Raw genomic sequence first — 23,051 nt, forward strand, 5'->3', positions numbered from 1 at the left:
AAACCTAGAGTTACTGTATAACCCAGCAATTCTACTCCTAGATATATAACCAAAAGAATTGCAACTATAACCACACAAAAAATTAGCAGCATTATTCATACTAGCTACAAAGTGGAAATAAATACCCATCAACTGATGAATGGATAAATAAAATGTGACAGAATGTAGGTTAGTGGTTGCCAGGGCTGGTGGGGGAGGAGAGTGTGAGAGTGAGTGCTAATGGGTACAGTTTCTTTTTGAGGTGATAAAAGTGTCCTGGAATTGGAGCTGTACAACTTTGCAAATGCAAGAAAAGTACTAAATTGAATACTTACTTAAATGGTGAGTTTTATAGTAAATGAACAAATCTGTTAAAATATCTCAACAAATCTGTTAAAAATATCAAACAATGTAATTTACTGTATTAACCAAAATAAATGAGAAAAACCATATGATCATCTAGATAGATATCATATGATCATTTTAACTTCCGTTCATGATAAAAGTCCTTGCAATACCAGAAATCTGATAAGAACCTGAATTTGATAAAAGGCATCTACCAAAAACCTACAGTTAAAAGTATACTAATTGGTAAAATGCTGGACTCTTTCTAACATTCAGAACAGGCAGAGAGAAGGTCCGCTCATTACTTCTATCCAGTATTTTACTGGAATTCCTAACCAGTACAATAAAGCAAGTAAAAGAAATAAAAGACAAATTTGGAAAAGAATTAAAAACTGTAATTATTCTCAGATGACATGGAATGATTCTACAAATGATGTGCAAGACCTGTCCTTTGAAAACTACAAAGCCTTGCTAAGAGAAATAAAAGAAAACCTAAGTAAATGGAGAAATATACATGTTCACAGATTGAGACTCAGTAACGTTAAGATATCCATTCTTTCCAGATTCATCCATAGGTTCAAAATAACCCCAATAAAAATACCTGTAGTTTTTAAAATAAGAAATTGACAAGCTGATTTCAAAATTTCTATGGAAATGCAAAGGACATAGAATTGTAAAAATCAACTTTAAAAAATACCAAAGTTAGAAATCTTAACTGATTTTGAGACTCCCCAAAAACTACTATAATAAAGGCAGTCTTTGGTGAAACCCAATAATATCAGAAGCTTTGGGATCAATAGGAATACCACTCTCTCTTCTGCAATTGCACAACATTCTAAAGAAATAAGTCACCAGATTTGCTGATGTTGCTGATGTAGCAGGGTTCATAAGACACTGCAGGATTTATAAAAACATTGCCTCAGAAATTCAGATGGAAACTTGTGTCTTAAGAAGAAATTGAATGAAAAAAAAAAAGAAGAAGAAGAAGAAATTGAATGTATCCAACGTGGCAGTCTGGAATAATCACTAGTAATGTGGCTGCTGTTATTGTTACGAGATAAAAGAATTGTCTTCACAGTAAAGGACTTGCAAAATGACAAAAAATATAGTGTACATTCAACCACCTTAATAAAATAATCTGTAAAAAATGAAAGACAGAAAATGTAGATGGGTACCAGTACCTTCTAATTTATTTTGGTCAGCTTCTTCAACAAGCTTACCTAATTGTTTATGTACTTTATATTTATTAAAGTATACATTTTAAAATATTAAGTCTAGGAGTTTACTCCTGATTATCAAGTATTGCCAGTGTTGAACTGTTAAAGCACACAATGTCTAATAACCTATCATAAGTTTTCCATAATTTCACTTTTTCTCACCGTGTTTAGAAATGGGAAGAGTTTTATCAGACAGAATTGCTGCTTTAGGGAAATAATCTTTCTGAAATTGGATGAGGATCAGTGAAATAATTACCCTATTATTTGTAATCCTTTAACATTTTTTTCATTCACACGTATAATTTGCTATGTAAATGTTTATTCTCTAAATGATAATAGTATAACCAAAGTAAAACAAGGGACTTTGGGTTATTGAGACTGGAGAGAGAATGAGAAAGACTATTTATAACCTATATTCAGGGAAAATGTCAGAAAGTACAAAATGAAAAAAAAAATTCAGAGATCAGGTGCTATGTCCTCAGAATAAATGTTTGATGAAGTTTATTGTTTTGAGAGGTATTTTTTTTTTTTTTTATTTTTTATTTTTTTTTTGTTTTGAGAGGTATTAAAAGTCATGTTCTTTGGTTTATTTTATCATTATGGGATTATGTATGCAAATCCTGGTGACTATTAACTTTTTCTAACAATATCTGACAGCCTCATAATATCAACCTAGATATTTACCTAATTAAAGCAATTTATAAAACTTTATGAAGGTCTTCAGTGCCAAGAGTTTGTACCATTGTGAAAGTAAATCCTCACAAGCTAAATAAATTCTTTTCTATACCTTTAAACAGATAAACTAAAAACATTACATTGAATGAATACAGCCAGACACAAAAGACTACTTTGTGAATTATTCAATTTATATAAAGTATGCCAGATGAAAGACATCCGAAAATTGTTCCTTCAAGAAAAGAAGTACAAGGGAATTTGGGATGTAATAGAAATATAGCTTGTGTGAAAATTTTCTGGATAGGTTTGGTTTCAGTTTCATAGGTATAAAAATGGTCAAAAGTCATCAAACGATTTACTTAACATCTCTACATTTTATCAAATCTGAATCAAACCTCTATTTTTTTTTTAAAGCCCAAGGAAAGATATTAGCAGGCCTGTCTTTAAGAGGCAGTTGGTATAATGATTAAGAGAATGGACTTTGTAGTTAGCCAGACTTTGGAGCCCCTGCTTTTTTATAACCTGGGGCAAGTTACAACTCTGATCCTTGGTTTCCTGATATTTGAAGTGAGAATACTAGTAATGCTCTCATAGCATCCTGAAAATTAGTTGGATAATATAACTGAAGTGTATTTAATAGAGCTACATAAATGATGGTTGATGGTGGTGGTGGTAGTGGTAGGAGGAGGTGGTGCTAGCAAAAGTTGTAGATACTATTTCAGAGCCTTCACATTGCATAGCTCCAAAGGCTTCTTTACATAATGATACTCCCAAAGGTGCCATTTACATTGTCTATGACAAGAGCAGTACCTCCTAGATTTTCATCCTGCATCTCTGGTGGAGATGGTAGTGGTTATTCCATTTAACAAAATGTAACTCCAACTCATAAATATAAACCAACTGACAAGTGAATTCAGTAATCCCAGAAAAACAAAAAAACTGTTTAAAGTGACAAGAACACGCACACATATCCTTCAATCCTGAGGTTCAGGCTAACCTGACAGTAATGCCCTTTCCAAAAGCAGTTTGACTAGAGATCTGCCAGCTTGATAGCATCACAACTTCAGTTTTTTTTTTTAATTTACTCTAAGACTGGCTTGTAGCTTTTCTCTTAAGCTCATCTACCTGAATAATTCTTCTTTTAAAAGAGGGGAAAATGTTGCTACTAGCTACTGTTGAATTTCTCTTGTGTGAACCTTGAACATACAGGCTAAGACTGATTCTACTGAGCCCTAGACAGTGGAACCCTTAGGAGAATATTGCTCATGAATTCCTTAAAAGAGCTCCATGATAGTACCCAGTGGCATCCAGTCACTGGATTTATTGGGCCATATGTTAGATTTATGAAGATCACCTAGATACAAGTTGGCCTTAGTCTAAACCAAATTTTAACTGCCCCCATCTTGAAGGAGCCTGATAACTGAAGGAACCTGATCCCTGGCAGGAAGCCAACTGCCTCAGGGTGGTAAATTAAGTCCCACCAACAAGCTGTGTACTGAGAAAACATCTCAGACAGCTAAGTTTGCCAGATGCCCTTATGGAACACAAGAAAAAGTGGATAATCAGTGATTTTATTTGTACCTTTCATGCTTGCCCAGAATTTCAAATATAGAAAATTGCATTTCTTTTCCATGCTGTTAAGACTGCCAGGAGGATCCTGTTAGGTCTATTTAGAAAGTCCTTTGGAAAACAGGAGAAGACTGTCTAAAACTAAATGTGTGAAAAACAAACTTTGAGACTGAAGTCTCCTCAGCCTCAAGTTTATTTTTAAAAGTAATCAGTGATTTTATTTTTGCCTAATAAGTCTTATGCCATCAATTTCTTCCAAAGGATTCATTGACATTGCTCCAAAGCAATAAAAAGAATAAACAGGAGAGAATTCACCATGTTGGCAAGAGCATAAATCTCCTCAGAGGTATTAACCATATTTATCTAAGTAAATCTCATTTTAATCATGGTGTAGGGTTAGATCTTTGCAAAGATAAATGTGTCTATTATGTGGACTTGTAAACACTGGATGTTGAGGTGAAATGAATAAGCTTTTGTTGTTCTTGTTGTTGTTGTTATAGCAATATGAAAACACTGCTTTGTCTACCTTTACATAGTTACATAGTCATCAGTCTACATAGTTCACATCAAGTGTGAGTTGAACATTAGTGTTATCTTTTTACCTTTCAGTACCTAACATTTTAGATAAATATGTACCTTCCCAAGGCAGACTGTTTGCCCACAGGACATGAAACCATGGCATGTAACTGAGACAACTGTCTTAAGAATGATTGCCCTCATTACCCACAGTGAGTAATGATTGCAGAATGCTGTTTTCTTTCTTTTGGTTATAAAGCAGAGGACAAATGATGAAAGGAATTTTTTCTTGTTTTTTGAAAATTTATAATGGTGATATAGTTGATGTATAATATTAAATTAGTTTTAGGTGTACCATATAGTAATTCAGCAATTTTGTATATTATGAAATGTGTATGATCAGTATATTACAGTATTATTGACTGTGCTCTCTATGCTGTACTTTTCATCCCCATGACATTTTGTAACTGGCAGTCTGTACCTCTATATTCTCTTCACCCATTTTTGCACCCCCCCCACACCTTCCTTTATGGCAATCACCAGTTTATTCTCTATGAGTCTGTTTCTCTCTTTTTTGTCATTGTTACTTATTCATTTGTTTTGTTTTTTAGATTGCACATGTGAGTGAAATCATAGGATATTTGTCTGGCTTATTTCACTTAGCATGATACCCATAATACCCTGTAGATCCATTCAAGTTGTTGTGGATAGCAAAACTTCATTCTTTTTATGTGGCTAAGTAATATTCCTGTGTGTGTGTGTGTGTGTGTGTGTGTGTATCTTTATCCATTCATCTATCGATGAACACTTAGGTTGCTTCCATTTCTTGGCTATTATAAATCATACCATGATAAACAAAGGGTGTTTTTGTTTCCTTTACATAAATACATACAAGTGGAATTACTGAATAGTATGGTACTTCTATTTTCAATTTTTTGAGGAACCTCTATCCTGTTTTTACATAGTTGGCTATACCAATTTACATTCTCAGCAGTAGTACATGAGGGTTCTCTTCTCCACATCCTAATCAAGACTTTTTATTTCTTGTCTTTTTGATATTAGCCATTGTGAGAGGTGATATCTCGTTGTGGTTTTGATTTGAATTTCCCTAATGATTAGTGATGTTGAACATCTTTTCATGTGTCTGCTGGCCATTTGTATGTAGTCGTTTTTTTGTTTTTTGTTTTTTGTTTTTTGTTTTTTTTGTATATGTTTTAATTGGAGTTCGATTTGCCAACCTATAGCACCCAGTGCTCATCCCATCAAGTGCCCCCCTCAGTGCTGGTCACCCAGTCACCCCAACCCCCCGCCCACCTCACTTTCCACTACCCCTTGTTCATTTCCCAGAGTTAGGAGTCTCTCAGGTTATGTCACCCTCACTGATATTTCCCACTCATTTTCTCTCCTTTCCCCTTTATGCCCTTTCACTATTTTTTATATTCCCCAAATGAATGAGACCATATAATGTTTGTCCTTCTCTGATTGACTTACTTCACTCAGCATAATATCCTCCAGTTCTATCCATGTTGAAGCAAATGGTAGATATTCATCATTTCTAATGGCTGAGTAATATTCCATTGTATACGTGCCTCCTGGTGATAAATCCCACTTGGTCATGGTGAATCATCTTCTTAATGTACTGTTGGATCCTATTGGCTAGTATCTTGTTGAGGATTTTTGCATCTGTGTTCATCAGGGATATTGGTCTATAATTCTCCATTTCGGTGGGGTCTCTGTCTGCTTTTGGAATTAAGGTGTTGGTGATCTCATAAAATGAGTTTGGAAGTATTCCATCCCTTTCTATCTTTCAGAACAGCTTTAGTAGAATAGGTATTTTTTCTTCTTTAAAAGTTTGATAGAATTCCCCTGGGAAGCCATCTGGCCCTGGACTTTTGTGTCTTGGGAGGTTTTTGATGACTGCTTCAATTTCCTCCCTGGTTATTGGCCCGTTCAGGTTTTCTATTACTTCCTGTTCCAGTTTTGGTAGTTTGTGGTTTTCCAGAAATGCATTCATTTCTTCTAGGCTGCCTAATATATTGGCGTATAGCTGCTCATAATACGTTTTTAAAATCGTTTGCATTTCCGTGGTATTGGTGGTGATCTCTCCTTTTTCATTCGTGATTTTATTAATTTGAGTCTTTTCCCTTTTGTTTTTAACAAGGCTAGCTAATGGTTTATCTATCTTATTAATTCTTTCAAAGAACCAACTCCTGGTTTTGTTGATCTGTTCTACAGTTCTTCTGGTCTCTATTTCATTGAGTTCTGCTCGAATATTTATTACCTTTCTTCTTCTGCTTCATGTAGGTTTTACTTGCTGTTCTTTCTCCAGTTCCTTCAGGTGCAAGGTTAGCTTGTGTATTTGAGTTTTTTACAATTTTTTGAGGGATGTTTCTATTGCGATGTATTTTCCTCTTAGGACTGGTTTTGCTGTATCCCAAAGATTTTGAACAGTTGTATCTTCATTTTCAATAGTTTCCATGAATCTTTTTAATTCTTCTCTAATTTCCCGGTTGACCCTTTCATCTTTTAGCAGGATGGTCTTTAACCTCCACATGTTTGAGTTTCTTCCAAATTTCTTCTTGTGATTACATTCAAGTTTCAAAACATTATGGTCGGAAAATATGCAGGGGACAATCCCAGTCTTTTGGTATCAGTTAAGACCTGATTCATGACCCAGTATGTGGTCTATTCTGGAGAAAGTTCCATGTACACTTGAGAAGAATGTGTATTCAGTCGCGTTTGGATGTAAAGTTCTGTAAATATCTGTGAAATCCATCTGGTCCAGTGCATCATTTAAAGCTTTTGTTTCTTTGGAGATGTTGTGCTTAGATTATCTGTCATTTGCAGAAAGTGCCATGTTAAAGTCTCCCAGTATTAGTGTATTATTGTGTAATTAAATTTTTATGTCTTCTCTAGAAGAATGTCTATTCAGTTCTGCTCATTTTTTGATTGGATTATTTCTTTTTAATTTTTTCTTTTTAATGTTGAGTTGTAGATATATATATATATTTATTTATTTATATATTTAAATAAATAAATAAGTGTACATATATATATATATAAACACACACACATACACATATATAAAGATTTATTTATTTGAGAGAGTGAGAGGGAGAAATAATGTGAAGTAGACTCCATGCTGAGCAACGAGCCCAACGTGGGGCTCGATCCCAGCAACTACGAATCATGACAGCTGAAACCAAGAGTCAGACACTTAACTGACTGAGCCTTCCAGTTGCCCAGAAGTTCTTTATATATTTTGTATATTAACTGAGTATTGTATATACCATTTGCAAATATTCTCTCCCATTCAATGGGTTGCCTTTTTGTCTTGTTGATGGTATACTTCATTGTGCAAAAAGCTTTTTAGTTTGATGTAAGGTCTCAATTGTTTATGTTTGTTTTTGTTTTGCTTGCTTGAGGAGACACTTCAGAAGAATATTGCTAAGCTTAATGTCCAAGAGATTACTGCCTATGTTTTCTTTTAGGAATATTGTGGTTTCAGGCCTTAAATTTAGGTCTTTAATCCACACTGAGTTTGTTTTTAGTATGGTATGAGAAAGTGGTCCATTTTTCTTCCTTTGCATTAAGCTGTTTATAGTTTTTCCAGTGCTATTTATTGAAGAAATGATCTTTTCTCCATTGTATTCCTGTCTCCATTGTTGTAGATTAATTGACCTTATATGTTTGCATTTATTTCTGGGTTCTCAAGTCTGTTCCATTGATCTATGTGTCTGTTTTTGTGCCAATACTATATTGTTTTGATTATTTTTGTAGTAAGTGTTGAAGTCTAGGATTACTATACCTCCATCTTTGTTCTTTTTAAAGATTGGTGTGGCTATTTAGCGTCTTTTGTGGTTCCATACAATTTCAGGATTTTTTTTTTTTTTTTTTTTTTTTTTTTGCTCTAGGTCTGTGAAAAACACTGTTGGTACTTTGATAAGGAGTGCATTGAATATGTAGATTGCTTTGGGTAGTATGCACATTTTAACCGTATTGTTTCAGTCCATGAGATAAGTGTGGTATATCTTTTCATTTACTTGTGTCACCTTTTATTTCTTTCATCAGTGTCTTAGTTTTCAGAATATAGGTCTTTCAATTTTTTTGTTAACTTTTGTTGTTTTGGTATAGTTAATACACAATGTTACAATAGTTCCAGGTGTACAATATAGTTATTTAGTTTCTATATATATTATGCTATGTTTCCCACAAGTATAGCTATCATCTGTCACTATGTAACATTATTACAATACTGTTCACTATTTTACCATAGCTATTTTAACCAGAAGGGATGTTTTAAAATATGTTATCACTCTTGACTACTACAAAAGTCTTTCACTTCTTGGTTAAATTTATTCCTAGTATTTTATTCTCTTTCATGCAATTGTAAATGGGGTTGTTTTCTTTATTTCCCTTTCTATTATATTGTTATTAGTGTATAGAAACTCAACAGATGTCTGTATATTGATTTTGTATCCTGAAACTTTACTCAATTCATTTATCGGATCTAGTAGTGTTTTAGTAGTGTCTTTAGGATTTTCTATATATATTGTATCATGTCATCTGCAAATAGTCACAGTTTTACTTCTTCTTTACTAATTTGGATGACTTTCATTTCTGTCATCTTGTCTGATTGCTATAACTAGGAGTTCCTGAACTATGTTGAATAAAAGTGGTGGGAGTCACATCCTTGTCTTGTTCATATCTTAGAGAAAAAGCTTTCAGCTTTTACTATTGCATATGATGTTAGCTATAGATTTGTCAGATATAACCTTTATTATGTCAAGTACGTTCCTTCTGTACCCACTTTGTTGAGAGTTTTTATAATGAATGGATGTTAAATTTTGTCAAATGCTTTGTCTGCATCTATTGAGATGGTCATATGATTTTATCCTTCATTTTGTTGATGTGATATATCACATTGATTTGTTTATACTGAATCATCCTTGCATTCCTAGAATAAATCCCATTTGATTTTGATGAATATTTTTGAATTTGGTTTACTAATATTTTGTTGAAGATTTTTATATCTATGTTCATCAGGGATATTGGCCTTTAATTTTCTTTTTTTTGTGGTGTCTTTACCTGGTTTTGATATAGGAGTAATACTGTACTGGCCTCAGAAAGAATTTGGAAGCATTCCTTCCTCTTCTGTTTTTTTATTTTTTGTTTGTTTGTTTTTTTGGAATAATTTGAAAAGAAAAGGTATTAACTCTTGTTTAAATGTCTGGTAGAATTCACTTGTGAAGCCATCTTGTCTTGGACTTTCATTTATTGGGGATTTATGGTTACTGATTTAGATTTGTTACTAGTAATTCATCTCTTCAGATATTCTCTTTCTTCCTGATTCAGTCCCAGAAGATTGTAAGTTTCAAGAAATTTATCCATTTCTTCTAGGTCATCCAATTTTTTGGCATATAGTTTTATATGGTAATATCATAATTTTTTATGTTTCTGTGGTGTCAGCTATAAGTTCTCTTTCTTTTATGATTTTACTTATTTGAGAATTCTTTCTCTTTTTGGTGAGTCTGACTAAAGGTTTATTAATTTTATTTATCGTTTCAAAGAACCAGTTCTTGTTCTCATTGATATATTCTTTTTTCTTTTTTGTCTTTGTTTTATTTATTTCTGCTCTGATTTTTATTATTTCCCTCTTTTTAACTTTGGGCCTTGTTTGTTCTTCTTTTTCTATAGAATGTTCCTTTAAGTGTTAGAATTCAATTGTTTATTTGAGATTTTTCTTGTGTCTTGAGGCATCATTCTTATTCCATGTTAACTTCCCAACTCAAAACAAAGTATTGGTTTCTATGATTATAAATATTCAGTATCACCAATTTATTTTATAAGAAATTTCATCACATTATTTTATTAAATTGGTGAGTGACAGGAGCTGGATCTACCAAGGATATAGTATATGGGAGGTGCTAATGACCACCCCAGACAGCATATGTAGGCTTTCCATAGTTACATATTTAGTGAATGATTTCTTGTCAAGGTTCAGGGTAGAACTTTGAGCCCAGAGAGTGTTGTTTGGACACATTTGTCCCCACTGTCTCTCCTTCCCAGTAACCTCCAGATTTGAGATCAAAAGTTGGATTCATCAGCAGATCAGCTTTTTTAAATAATTGAAAATTTTTACATAAAAAATTTTAAGTTTGCACAAAATCCAAATTTTCCATAACATTTTTACACAGGAGTTAAACATTTTAAATTTTCCATAAAAATATGAAGTTTTTTTCTTCTGATTTATCTTCTAAGAGCAGATTTGGCAACACTGGTAGTCATCCTACTGGTGGGGCCTGCCACTCCACTTTGACAGTCCTACATTGGCTGGCCTCACAGGCATTTGAGATTGATCGATATTGTTGATTTTGATCCCTAAGCAAAGTCTGTTAGAATACATTTTCATTTCAGTACCATGCATTAAAAAAAATATGGATTCTGCCTTTTTAAAAACCTTCATCTCGGAGGGTCCAATCTAATCCTAGGGATTAAAATCTTTTATGCTGGTTGCAATGTATGACTTTTATGTCCGGTAAATAAAGCATGCTATAAATTGGTGAAAGCTTAACAGTTTAGTAATAACTAACGGAGACATTTGGATATGGTTGAGCTATTCTCTCTATTTACATTCCTTTCAAATACTGCTGGATGCAATAAGTGATAGGTACTGATTATTGACTTTTATGCTCTTGAGCTGTCATCACTATACTATACATGTTTGGACTATACTGTCTGCTGTATTGTTGAAGGTATAAAATTTTGGATGAAGATTAGTTGACAATTTGCTATTAAGAGATGCTCAAAGTACTTGGAATCAGCTTTTCTTCACTTGAAATAGAAAATTAATATTGTTTTAAATGCCTTTCCTGTAACAGATGAAAAACTGAATGACCCCCTCATTTCTTCCATTGATAGTTCTTATGAATATTATGGTAAAATTTTGAATAGTTAGAATTGTCAACTATACTGCTCCATTAAAATTATTTATGTTATGTATTTTAAGGATAACAATGGAATATCTTGGCAAAACAAGCTTTTTTCTTTTCTTTCTTTCTTTTTTTTTTTTTTTTTAAAAAAACAAGCTCTTAATAGGCAGTTAGTAATAAGCCCCAGTGATCTCTCTGCACATTTCCAATGCCATATAGTTAGCTAGGAAGACTTGGTCTTTAATGTGATAACCTCTTAGATACAACAAATTCCTGAATATAGCATTTTTTTCAATGTTTTTGTTCAGTAAACATATTTGGCACACAAAAAAGAAATAAGTACAATTTAGAACATCTTCACCATCAAAGGTGACAAAAATACATTTTTTCTTAACCTCAGTTAACCAGTAGTAGAGCTACTAAAGGATCTATTATAGTGGCTAACAGTGACTGGCTAGGAAGGAAGCCCTAATTCTTTGGCTTTGAGATTGTAGCTATTTAAAAAATTCAGTTTAACTAGGAATAGAGTTTTGATAAAACACAGAAACTCATTTTTTCAAATGAAGTATTTATCAAACAAACGGTATGGAGTGCCTTTTATATTCAGATACTTCTCTGAGGACGTAAGAGTCAAGACAGAAGCCAAGAATCCCTGTGCTTGTAGACTTACATGCCAGTGGGGGAAATAATAAACAAGATAAGTAAGGCATATACTATGTTTGTGATAAGTGCTAAAAAGAAACATGAAACTGGGAAGGGTTTTAGGAAGTAGGAAGGTTCCAGTGTTAGTTAGGTCTCACTGAAGAGGTGACGTTTGAGTTTCAAGACAACTGTTCCAAGACATATGTCTTGTAAGATTTATGGGAGCAAGGCAAGAACATTCCAGGCATAAAGAACAGCAAGTGCAAAGGCCCTTAAGTAGGAGTATTCCTAGTATGTTGGGGGATCAGTGAGAAGGCCAGTGTTAGTGGGTTAGAATGCAGTGGGGGACCAGATCGCATAAGTTCATATTGGTCATTGTCAGGATTTGGGCTTTTTCTCTGAGATGAGAGCCATTGGAAACCCACTAGCATCATGTTGCTCACTAGCCCAGGTGTGACGTGATCTGATTTATATTTTAAGAGATGACTCCAGCTATGAAGGGAAGACAGAGTGGAAGGTTGTTGCCACTCACAATGATGATAATGACTTGGACTGTAGTGTTAGTTCTAGTGCAAATGGTGAGAATCAGTTGACTTTTTTGTGTGTTTTAAGGTAGAACAAATGGGATTTGCTGATGGATTGGATAAAGATATGAGGGAAATAGGGATCCCTGGGTGGCGCAGCGGTTTGGCGCCTGCCTTTGGCCCAGGGCGCGATCCTGGAGACCCAGGATTGAATCCCACATCAGGCTCCCTGTGCATGGAGCCTGCTTCTCCCTCTGCCTGTGTCTCTGCCTCTCTCTCTCTCTCTCTCTCTGTGACTATCATAAATAAATAAATAAATAAAAATTTAAAAAAAAGATATGAGGGAAATAGAGAAGGCAATAATGACTTCTAAGAGTTTGGCCTGAACAGTTGGAAGGGTGGAGTTTCCCTTTACTAGGCTTGAAGGGAATGAGGGGGAATGTTAATATAGAGATGCCTATAAGGCATTGAGTGGAAATGCCCAGTAGATAGTCGGATGAATGTGTCAGGAGAGAGGACTAAGCTGGAGATATATACTTGGGAATCTCAGCATATAAATGCTTTTTAAAACTAGAAGGCTGAATGAGATCACCAAGTTAGTGAACACAGACAGGAGAAAAGAGGCCTGAGGATCTCTCATGTTTATAAGTTTGGGAAATGAGGAGCCAGCAAAGAAGACTGTGAAATGGCCATAGAAGTTGGTGGAGAACAGCATGACTGTGCTGTTTTAGAAACCAAGGAAAGAACATACTTCAAGGAGAAGAGGGGGACCAACTTTATCAGACGCAGTAGTCTAGTACCATGAAATAGGGTCTGAGGACACATCATTGGATTTAGCATTGGAATGTATTGGTTACCTTGATAGGAGCTATTTCACTGGAGTGGCCAAAGCAAAAACCTGATTGTAGAGCATTTCTAGAAAGGAAGGGGGAAAAAATGAGGTAACAAGTATAGACAAGCCTTTTGAAGAACTTTGCTGTAAATAGATGTAAAGAAATGGAATGAGAACTGGAGGAAGAGGTAGGTCTGGAGAGTTTATTCTTTCCTCTTTCTCCAGTGCAACCAGATGTGTCACTTTCTGTCCAAAACATTTCACAGATATATTTCTATAAAATGGGCAGAGAAAAAGTTGTCCAACTATTGAGCCTGGAGGTTCCCCAACATTTAGTGGTTGGTGAGGTGAGGAAGAACCAGCAAAAGGAGCTGAGATTTCAGCATTAAAGCAAAATAAAAGCACACTCTTTATAGTAGTTTGAGTGTGGCTGGTATTAAAGGAAGGCATTCATTAACATTTGGGATAAGATACCTTCAAGAGCCACAGAGAATTCTTTATTGAAATGTAGAGGAGGAAAATTTTTTTTCTCTGTTCTTCTAGGTTCCTTTGGCTGGTCTACTCATTAAATTGACATAAACCAGGTTAACAGGAGAAAAGCAAATTTAATTACATACATATAGGAGCTCCATAAAAAACATGGAGACACAGGACAAGTGAGTCAGTTGAAGCTTGTATAGAATCCTGAGATAAGGAATGGTATAGGGGCCTGAGGCTTCCTAGGGGAGGAGAGTAATTCAGAGTAAGAAGAGAAGATGTTTGGTAATTAGATGTTTGCCCTGCCCTACAGATAGGCCCTTCAGATACAAAATTATCTGCCATAATGGTTCTCTTTCTGGCCAGGCCTCCTATCTTAGTTCTTTTGGGTGATTAAAGGTTTCAAAATTTTCTTGATTCTGCTGGGTCTCAGTTGCCCTCAGCTCAAAATAATCCACATGCCAAAGTGGCATATTTGGAGGTCATGTACTTTGCTCCCCTTTAGAAGGATGTCTGAACCATTAAGTGCTCACATGCCTATCTAGCTCTAATAAGAATGGGCTGGGTTGAGCAATAAGTTTGTACCATTTCCTTGACATTTAACCATGCTTCTTTTTTTCAGAGAGGATCTCCCAGGATGCAGCAGGAGTTCAGCTTGAGAAATGCTGCTGTCTGGGTCTCAATGCTTTAGCAGTTAGTTTTTTTGGCGTTAAATGGGTCAGATCAATAAGAAGTCAGGAAGCGGATGGTTTTGACAAGGAGAGCTTTCTTTAAAGCATTTGTTGGTGGTTTTTATTTTTACCCCTCCCAAATTCCTCACTGACAGATCGACTGAAATTCTCGGGAAATAGTCCATTACGCAAATAGTGGTTTCACTCTTTGTGATAGTTTAAACATTAACCTTTCATTTCTTTTCAAATACAAGATGCTCTTTTCAAGTGATGCTAAAACCTATGTTATCTGGCAGCTTACTAACCAGAAGATTGTAACTGACATTTTGGATTTTCAGTCAGTATAAATTATCAGGATGTTGAGACTTCTCTACTAGGTTCTCTAAGAAGAGGCCACTGGGTTGTCTTCACCAAGGAATTGGTGGTGGCCGAGAGCTTCTTCCTACAGAAATGAAGGTAAACCTCTTACACCTGGGCCTGCAGGACTCAGCTAGACCTTCTCTTCTTAGCTCAGCACCTCATGCCACCATTAGCCCCTCAGAGAAGAAATACCTGAGATACCAAGTTATTTATCTAAGGCCACACAGCTACAAAGAGGTGGAACTAAGATTCAGGCTGAACAATCTGAACTCTGGAGCCCAAGGTTCTAACCACTTAGTCGTCTAGAGAGGTGTAAGCTGGAGATGTAGATTTGGGAGTTTCAGCATATGAATGCTTTTTTAAAACTCTAAGACCAGTTGAGATTACCAAGGGAGTGAACATAGAAGAAAAGGGGCCTGACTCCTGGGGAGCTCCCATGTGTATAAGTTGGTGACAAGAGGAGGAACCTGCAAAGGAGACTGAAAAGTTGTGTCCATAGAAGTTGAGGAGAACCAGGTAAGTATGGTGTCTTGGAAGCTAAGGGAAAAATGTGTTCCAAGGAAAACAGAGTGATCAACTCAACTGGGTGCTGTTCCTGGGTCCTCTGTGGCCATTACCGTTATTTTTCATTCCTTTTCAGCAAAGCTAGGGAGTAGAGTGGGGACATAGTTACCCATTCCAAAATGAGTCTAGAACAGTAATACAAAGATATAGATTAATTTATAGATTGTGTTGCTGCATTATACACTCACGAAATCACCATACTACACAATAATGAAGGTGAAGGAAAATAATGGAAAGAAAAAAGAATTCAGACATAGCCCTGAGTGAATCCTTCTGGAATGCAGTGAGCTACCCCACATTAACTACTGTTAACATTTTGGTGTATTTCCTTCTGGTTTTGCAACTGTGAGTTGTTTTTGTTTTTGTTTTTGTTTTTTACACACAATTGTGATTATGTGGAATACATGGAATGGCATATACTGATTTATTTTTTTTATTTATTCTTTTAAAATATTTATTTATTTATTCATGAGAGACACACACACACACACACACAGAGAGGGAGAGAGAGAGAGAGAGAGAGGCAGAGACATAGGCAGAGGGAGAAGCAGGCTCTTCACAGGAGCCCGATGCGGGACTCGATCCCGGATTCTGGGCTCATGACCTGAGCCGAAGGCAGCTGCCCAACCACTGAGCCTGTCCCTGATTTATTCTTTTATTTTTTTATTTTTATTTTTTTATTATTTTTATTATTTTTGATTTTTTTGATTTGTTCTTTTAAAATCAATTTTTAATATAAAAATAGTACATATTCCTCTTAAAATATCTGAAAAAGAAGAGTAAAGAAAAATTTAAGTCAGAGTAGAGGGTACAAAAGGTCTTTACAACCTGAGTATATATGCATTAGCATTATGGTATCAGATATGTAGTTACATTTAGTCTGCATGACTTATCCACTGACTTTTCTTCCTGCCTGCCCACCTACTCATCAAGAGATAGCCTAGGGACAGGCTTTGCTCCTGCAGAGATGGGAGTGGGGTGAAAATCCAGCCTTCTGGGCCCCAACCTCAGATACTCTGATGTAGTGGGTCCCAGTAGGTGGTCATAAAACCACCCTCTAAGAATACCTCTCAATATTAGGGTCTAAGGACAAGGTGATACAAAGTCCCAAGACCAATTGGGATTTTAACTAGTTCTTAGAAAAGCTAGTAAAAAATCTGTGACTTAAATTTTAGGACAATTTAGACATGGATTTTTTTGAAAAAATATTTATTCAAACATTTAGAGAGCCTTTCTAATACAAAAGTAGAGGAGAACCCCACATATAATTGAATTAAAATTTTCATTTTTTACTGACAAAGAGGCTGAAACCCAGAGAGCCAGTGACCTCAGTCCTGAGACTATCTACTTTGTCAGCAGCAGAGTTAAGGCTCAGACCCAGTTTTCTGAATCCCAGAATCATCCTGAAACTTGTTGGCAAAATTTGTGTCCATAGCTTTTTTGAGCAAGCCCTATTGTCCCCCTGGGAGACTATGCAGTCATAAGCCTCCTTCGGTGAGAGGTGTGTCTCTTAACAGAGCTAGATTTAGAATCCTTCACGGTAAGCTTTGTGGCAGTAAAGAGAACCCTAAATTTGGAGTCCACAGACTTTCATTCAAGTATCAGTTTTCCACTTCTTCTGTGACTATAAGCAAACCACATAACCATTCTGAGCCTTGCTTTTTTTTCACCTGAAATACAGGTATAGTATATATCTTTTTACCTGGCATAGTATTTTGAGGATCAAAAGCACTATATAAATTAAAGTATTACACAAATACAGGGACTTTGTATTTTTTTAAGATGTTATAAGGAACTAGATTTACAAAGAACTAGTTTCGGCATCTTACAAAGACATAATTGCCTTCAGAGCAAAATCCATGTGTGTTTTATTCTTCTCTTCCCTCATAATAAGTGCAGAATAAATATTTGCTTAATAGTGGAGAGCTTTTATCACCTTTAGTGAAATGAAATACTCATGATAATTCTCCATGTGAGTGATGGTATAATAGGTACTATGGGACCTGCCATATTTATGTGGATGCCTTCACAGGGCTTTTAAGTTAAAAATAGGAGGGCAGTCTTGTCTGATGTTGCCTGTGAAGTGTGGTGTCTTCTGCATGGTAAAAGAAGTAACAAAAGTTGCCTTGAGACTGGAACAACATGCTGTTCTCATCAGACGGCATTTTAAGGCTCCTTGGACGTGATATTTATATGTGAGAACAATAGAATTTTTCCCTTTATGTAGCCTTGTTTCAGTACTAACAATGAAATTCACTATAATACCGTCTTTGTGATTTGTCCATATTCATCATTGGATCTTTCAGGGCATCCTTGTTTGAAATGTGGAGAACAAGGTAGGGTGACATACGGTAAAATGACTAACATATGGTATTAATTCCTCATCCTGTTGATATTTCTTGATTTGTTAGGTTGAACTTCGGAATTCCATCTTGAAATTGCTTTGGCCTATTTATTACTTTTAGTTTAAGACAATGATGGAATAGAAGTAACACACTTGTTTTTGAACTCATTAACAATGTATATGCAAGCTAAATGAAGTCAGCATCAGAGAATGTTAAAACTTGAGGGGCTGGCTACTCTAGAGATAATCTAATCTGAAGTCTTCATTTTATAACTCAGACTTCACTGACTTGCCCACTATCACAGAGGTTTAGGAAGTGAGCACCCAGATTTTAAGACCTGTAGGTAAATGGGGTTTTGTTCTGTAAAATATACACATTATTCTGGACTGTATTAAGCAGGTTCATGTAACACTGTCAACTACTTGAGGACATCTGCTTTCAGGATGAAGTCTAAAGACCAAACTATTTTTAGAGTAGTAAACTACATTCCAAGGTTTAATGCCACACACAAAGAAGGCTTAGAATATACTTATTCACAAGTTATATCACCTTGAAAGACAGCTCTTGAAACCAGTGGGCAGGGAACTTCTGGGAAAAGGATGGGGGTGGTGGTGTGTCCTGACTCACTCATTAAGGGGGGAGAAATGCCCATAATAGAAACAAAGCAATAAAAACTAACCAGACACACTTCCTCTGCCCTTCTCCCTGGAATCGGTCATTTAAGGTCTATCATATTTGTGCCAATAAAAGAAAGCACAGAGCGACTATTATCACATGAGGTAAGAATTTACTATGTAAAGACATAAGATATGCTCAGCCAACAGAGCCACCTCACAGTACCAAATTTACATGCCCTAAGTAACATAGTAATAAATATAGAAGACAGACCTAGCCTGTAGCTAAATGGATCTTTATCCTTTAAAATATACAGATTATTCCATAGTATATTAAGAAAGTTCATGTGAGGAGTGCCTGGGTGGCTCAGTTGGTTAAACATCTGCGCAGGTCATGATCTCTGATGCCTGGGAGCTAGCCCCACATCAGGCTTCCCTCTCAGCAGGGAGTCTGTTTCTCCCTCTCCCTCTGCCTCTCCTCCCTGCTCATTCTCTCTCTCTCCCTTCCCTGTCTCAAATAAATGAATAAAATCTTTAAAAAGGAAAAAAGAAAGTTCATGTGACACCATTAATGGGTGGAAAAATATAAGTTACCAAGGACTCAACGGTTTGAAAAGTAAGGCAGAACTAACAGGAGAAGGGAAGATGTTAGGGAAAAAGAGTATCTGTCCCTTCAAATGCTCATGATAACATAAGATTTAGCTGGAGGCACTGATGTCTCACTAGCCAGGCTAGAGTCCTGCTTTCCAGAAGGAAAAATGCTCATGCAAACCGTAGTGTTTTCCATATTCTTTGTCTTGCTGACTTCATCAAAATTTTATTAATGTGGCCTAACATAAGAGACACACAAAGCACACAGTCCCCACTTGACCACTATCTAGTAGCTGATGTTTGCAATGATCTCTCTCTAAAAGAGGATACTATGTGTGCTGACATGCAATTGTGGTGTAAATGAATGAACAGAATCTGTTGGATCATACTGTGTCAGTCTTGGGAAATGTGCAGACTTTTGTTTTCAGACTTTTTTTTAAGGTCCACAACTTCAATATCATTTTGATTGTTTCATTTATTCAAATTTCACTAAAGGTTTATTACATAAACTATAATCAAAAACTATAAAATGTAAAATCAAGAAATATAAAATGTCTAATTTGCAATTTGCACTTTTGTTTCCCAACTATCATTTATTTAAAATCCTTTATTTGGGGCAGCCCGGGTGGCTCAAGCGGTTTAGTGCCGCCTTCGGCCCAGGGCCTGATCCTGGAGACAGGGATCAAGTCCCATGTCAGGCTCCTTGCATGGCGCCTGCTTCTCCCTCTGCCTGTGTCTCTGCTTCTCTCTCTCCTCTCTGTGTATTCTCAGAAATAAATAAATAAAATCTTTAAAAAATAAATAAAATAAAATCCTTTGTTTATCAGATATATTGAACCCCTGCCATATACCAGACTCTCTTTTAGGAACTGAGGAAAAAGCAGTGAGCAAGCAGATAAACTTCCTGTCTTCACAGAGTTTTTGTCCCATCAGGGGAGACAAGGAATGAATAAGATAAAGGAGCAAAATATATGACTGGTTAGATAGTAGTAAGGACATAGGAAGCCTTGAGGCAGAGAGAGTGATGGTAGTGAGATTCAGGGCCAGTGGCCAGGTTAAACCTTCTTGAAAAGGTGGCTTTGGAGTTCAGATCTGGCAGGATTGAATAAGCGAGCCACAGGGATATTGGATGGAAGAGCTTTCTGGGCATGTGGGCACAGCATCTGTAATGGCCTTCAAGCTAGGGTGTGCTGTGTGGTTGAGTAACAGCAAGGAGGCAAGTGGAGAAAGAGAAAGGACCAAGCAAAGTGGGAAGAGGAGGAGTTCCGCTCCGAGAACTAAAGGAACCAGAATATATGGGCGTTGCTGGATTTCACTCCATATCACTCTGAGATCTGTATCTGTTAGGGACTGGTCCTATTATGGACTGAGTTGTGTCTTTCTCCCCCTTCTCTAGCCCCCAAATTCCGATCTTGAATCCTTAACCCTGAATGTGACTGCATGTGGAGATAGGGCCTTTAAAGAGATGATTAAGGTAAATGAACAGGGTGGGGCCCTAACTCAGTAGGACTCAGGTCCTTAGCAGAAGAGAAAGAGACACTAGGGATAACTGATGGAAAAGAGACCATCTGTATGCCAAGGAGAGAGGCCTCGAAAAAATCAAACCTTGATCTGTGAGAAAATGAATTAATGTTGTTTAAGCCACCCAGCCTGAGGCCTTAGCAGACTCATATACTATCTTAACACCCAGTTCACTTTGATGAAGGAACTTTCTGCTAAATAATCAAATTGACCTTGATCAAATTTTACCATATTAACTGACAGTAGTACTTATGCCAGTCCAGGAGCTAATTCATTCTACTAGGTACTATATTTGACTTAAAACAGATGAATGTACAAATTAGTCCAGAACAGAGCTAGCAAGCCAGTCCAAACAGATATGCAGTTTCTTTCACATCGCCAGTTTGAAAGTAGCTCTTGCAATTCTTTTGTTTCTGTCTCTCTCTCTCTTTCGTTATTATAAAATATAGAAGAATTGGCCTTTAGCTGATAGGAATGAAGAAGAAAAAGGCTGCACCTTCTCTTTCCATCACTTTTCCCCACCCCCAACTATGTTCCCTCTAATCTCTTACCACCTTTCTCCTAAAAAAACTGGTTTCTTAACATCACAGAAAATGATGGGGAGAATGATTGGCTGTTTTTGAAGGCTTATTATTTGCACCCTGAAAAGGCTTTGGAAAAATCAAGTATTTATCTTTCCTTTCTTATGTAAACTTTGTTTTGGAATATCAAAAAGTTGATGAGAGAAAGTTCTTCATAGAAGAATTTCAGCTCTTGAGGTAGAGTGACAGTGAGGAAATCACCCTTTGGGAACTCCTTCATGAAATAAAGGGTCTAAGCAATGATTATCAGTGGCTGCTAAAATCATCGGACAAAAGGTTGATGTGGGAATTTTATATGGAGGGATCAGGCTGCCACCACCTGAACCCAGTGGACCAAACCCGTGGAAAACGGATCACCAAATATTGGGTGCCTTCTGGACACACCACAGGAAGACACAGCCCTGCCTGTAGAAAAATTCTTGAGAAAAAAATGTACTTTAAGAAGGTAACTCCACTTCATCCCAGTGAAGGAATGCAAGGGTTGTCAAATTTTTCAAGGGAAGCTAGGAATCAGAATGCTTTTGTACAGCTTCTCTATTTTAAAATACTTTCTATTTTTAAAACTTGGGAAAACTATGTGGCTCAAACCACATAAACCTGTCACCTCTCCTTCACTAAGGTCCAACATGTCATTTTTGTGTCCCTCTGCCCTCCTGCTCTACTTGACTTCCAGTGCCAAGGCCTCTGGAATGTCGTCCTCAATTCTTTGATCCACATCCATGTTTTCACTCCTGATTCTATGGCATTTGTGTTTGGATATCTGTAATATTGTGATTTATCATAAGAAATATATATTTGGTCCCTGACTCACGACTTAAAAAGCCTTGGAATAGTGTAAGCACTTAAGAGCAGTGGGATCATATCTTGTTATAATATTTGGTCTTTTGTCCTCAGTTCCTAAAATCGAGGTATATCCATAAAGGTGAAATGGGTGTCTCATTGTTCATAACAAGCCCCTTTCAACTGCACCTGAGTTTATGTTAATGAGGCAACTTTCAGAAAACTCCAAGGTAACCTAAAGAGGAGGGTTGGTTGCCAGGGAGCCAACCATGTGATTAAGAGTTGGAACTTTCAGGCCGATCCCCCAGTGTCCAGGGAAAGTAACGGGCTGGAGATTGAGCTCAGTCACCACTAGCCAGTGATTTAATCAGTCATGCCCATGTAGCAAAGCCTCCAAAAAACCCCAGTAGGCTGGAGTTGGTGAACTTGTGGAGGTGCTGGGACAATGGCATGTTTGGAGAAGGCATGGAAGCTCTGAACTGCTTCCCAGCTACCTTGCCTTATGCATCTCTTCCATCTGGCTGCTCCTGAATTATATACTTTTACAATAAACCAGTAATTGAATAAGTAAACTGTTTTCTTGAGTTCTGTGAGTCATTCTAGAAAATGAGCAAAATTGAAGAGAGGTATGGGAACCTCCTATTTATTGTAGGTAGGTCAAGTGGCAGTCTGGATTTGGGATTGGCATCTGGATTGGGAAGGAGGAACAGTCTTGTGGGACTGAGCCCTTAGCCTATAGAGTCTGACACTATGTCCTGGTAGACAGTGTCAGAATTGAGTTCAGCTGTAGGACCCCTGATCAATATCAGCAGAGTAGAGTTAATTGCTTGGTGGTGATAGAAAACACACCTTGAAGTATTCTAACCCTTAGAGTGCTTGTCTTCCCTACCATGGTACATGTTCTTAGAAGGCAGTTTGCTAGTTTTCTACCATTTTGGTTTTCTCTTTAGCACCCAAACATGTTCACTGCTTTTGAGTCCTTAGATTAGTTATATAGTGAGCAGATATATACAAACCCTTAGCAGCTACTAAATATTCAGCAATTATTCTTTTATCTGTAGCAGCAAAATAGCACCATCAAAAATACTGACCTAAAAGTGACCATTTTCTTGAACCTTACCTTTTAGCATGCAGCTAATTTTTCTTTAAAATACCTCATTGTTTTTGTAGACTATCAAACTTTTAAAATAGAATTCCCCAATTCTGCGATATGCAATAATCTACAAGAGAGACTGTGCGTTTGATGTTTTATTCATGGCTGTGTATTTGTTTGACTAATGATAATCTTACATTTATTGACACATGTTTTCATTGCA

At 36.4% G+C, this 23,051-nt stretch overlaps 2 protein-coding genes across 7 annotated transcripts in view; one reads left to right on the plus strand and one right to left on the minus strand.

Annotated features, from left to right (window-relative positions):
* NDUFAF5 (NADH:ubiquinone oxidoreductase complex assembly factor 5) overlaps positions 1 to 5,668 on the minus strand; it is a 424,603-nt gene extending 418,935 nt beyond the window's left edge. The window contains exon 1 of the mRNA XM_049100436.1: positions 5,665 to 5,668. The gene's annotated coding sequence lies outside the window, so the exon portion shown is untranslated. The remainder of the gene's footprint in view (positions 1 to 5,664) is intronic.
* Positions 1 to 23,051, plus strand: part of TASP1 (taspase 1) — a 315,133-nt gene that overhangs the window by 227,268 nt on the left and 64,814 nt on the right. The window lies entirely within an intron of this gene.

The sequence above is a fragment of the Canis lupus genome, chromosome 24, assembly GCF_003254725.2.
Source record: "Canis lupus dingo isolate Sandy chromosome 24, ASM325472v2, whole genome shotgun sequence".
NCBI classification, from domain to species: domain Eukaryota; kingdom Metazoa; phylum Chordata; class Mammalia; order Carnivora; family Canidae; genus Canis; species Canis lupus.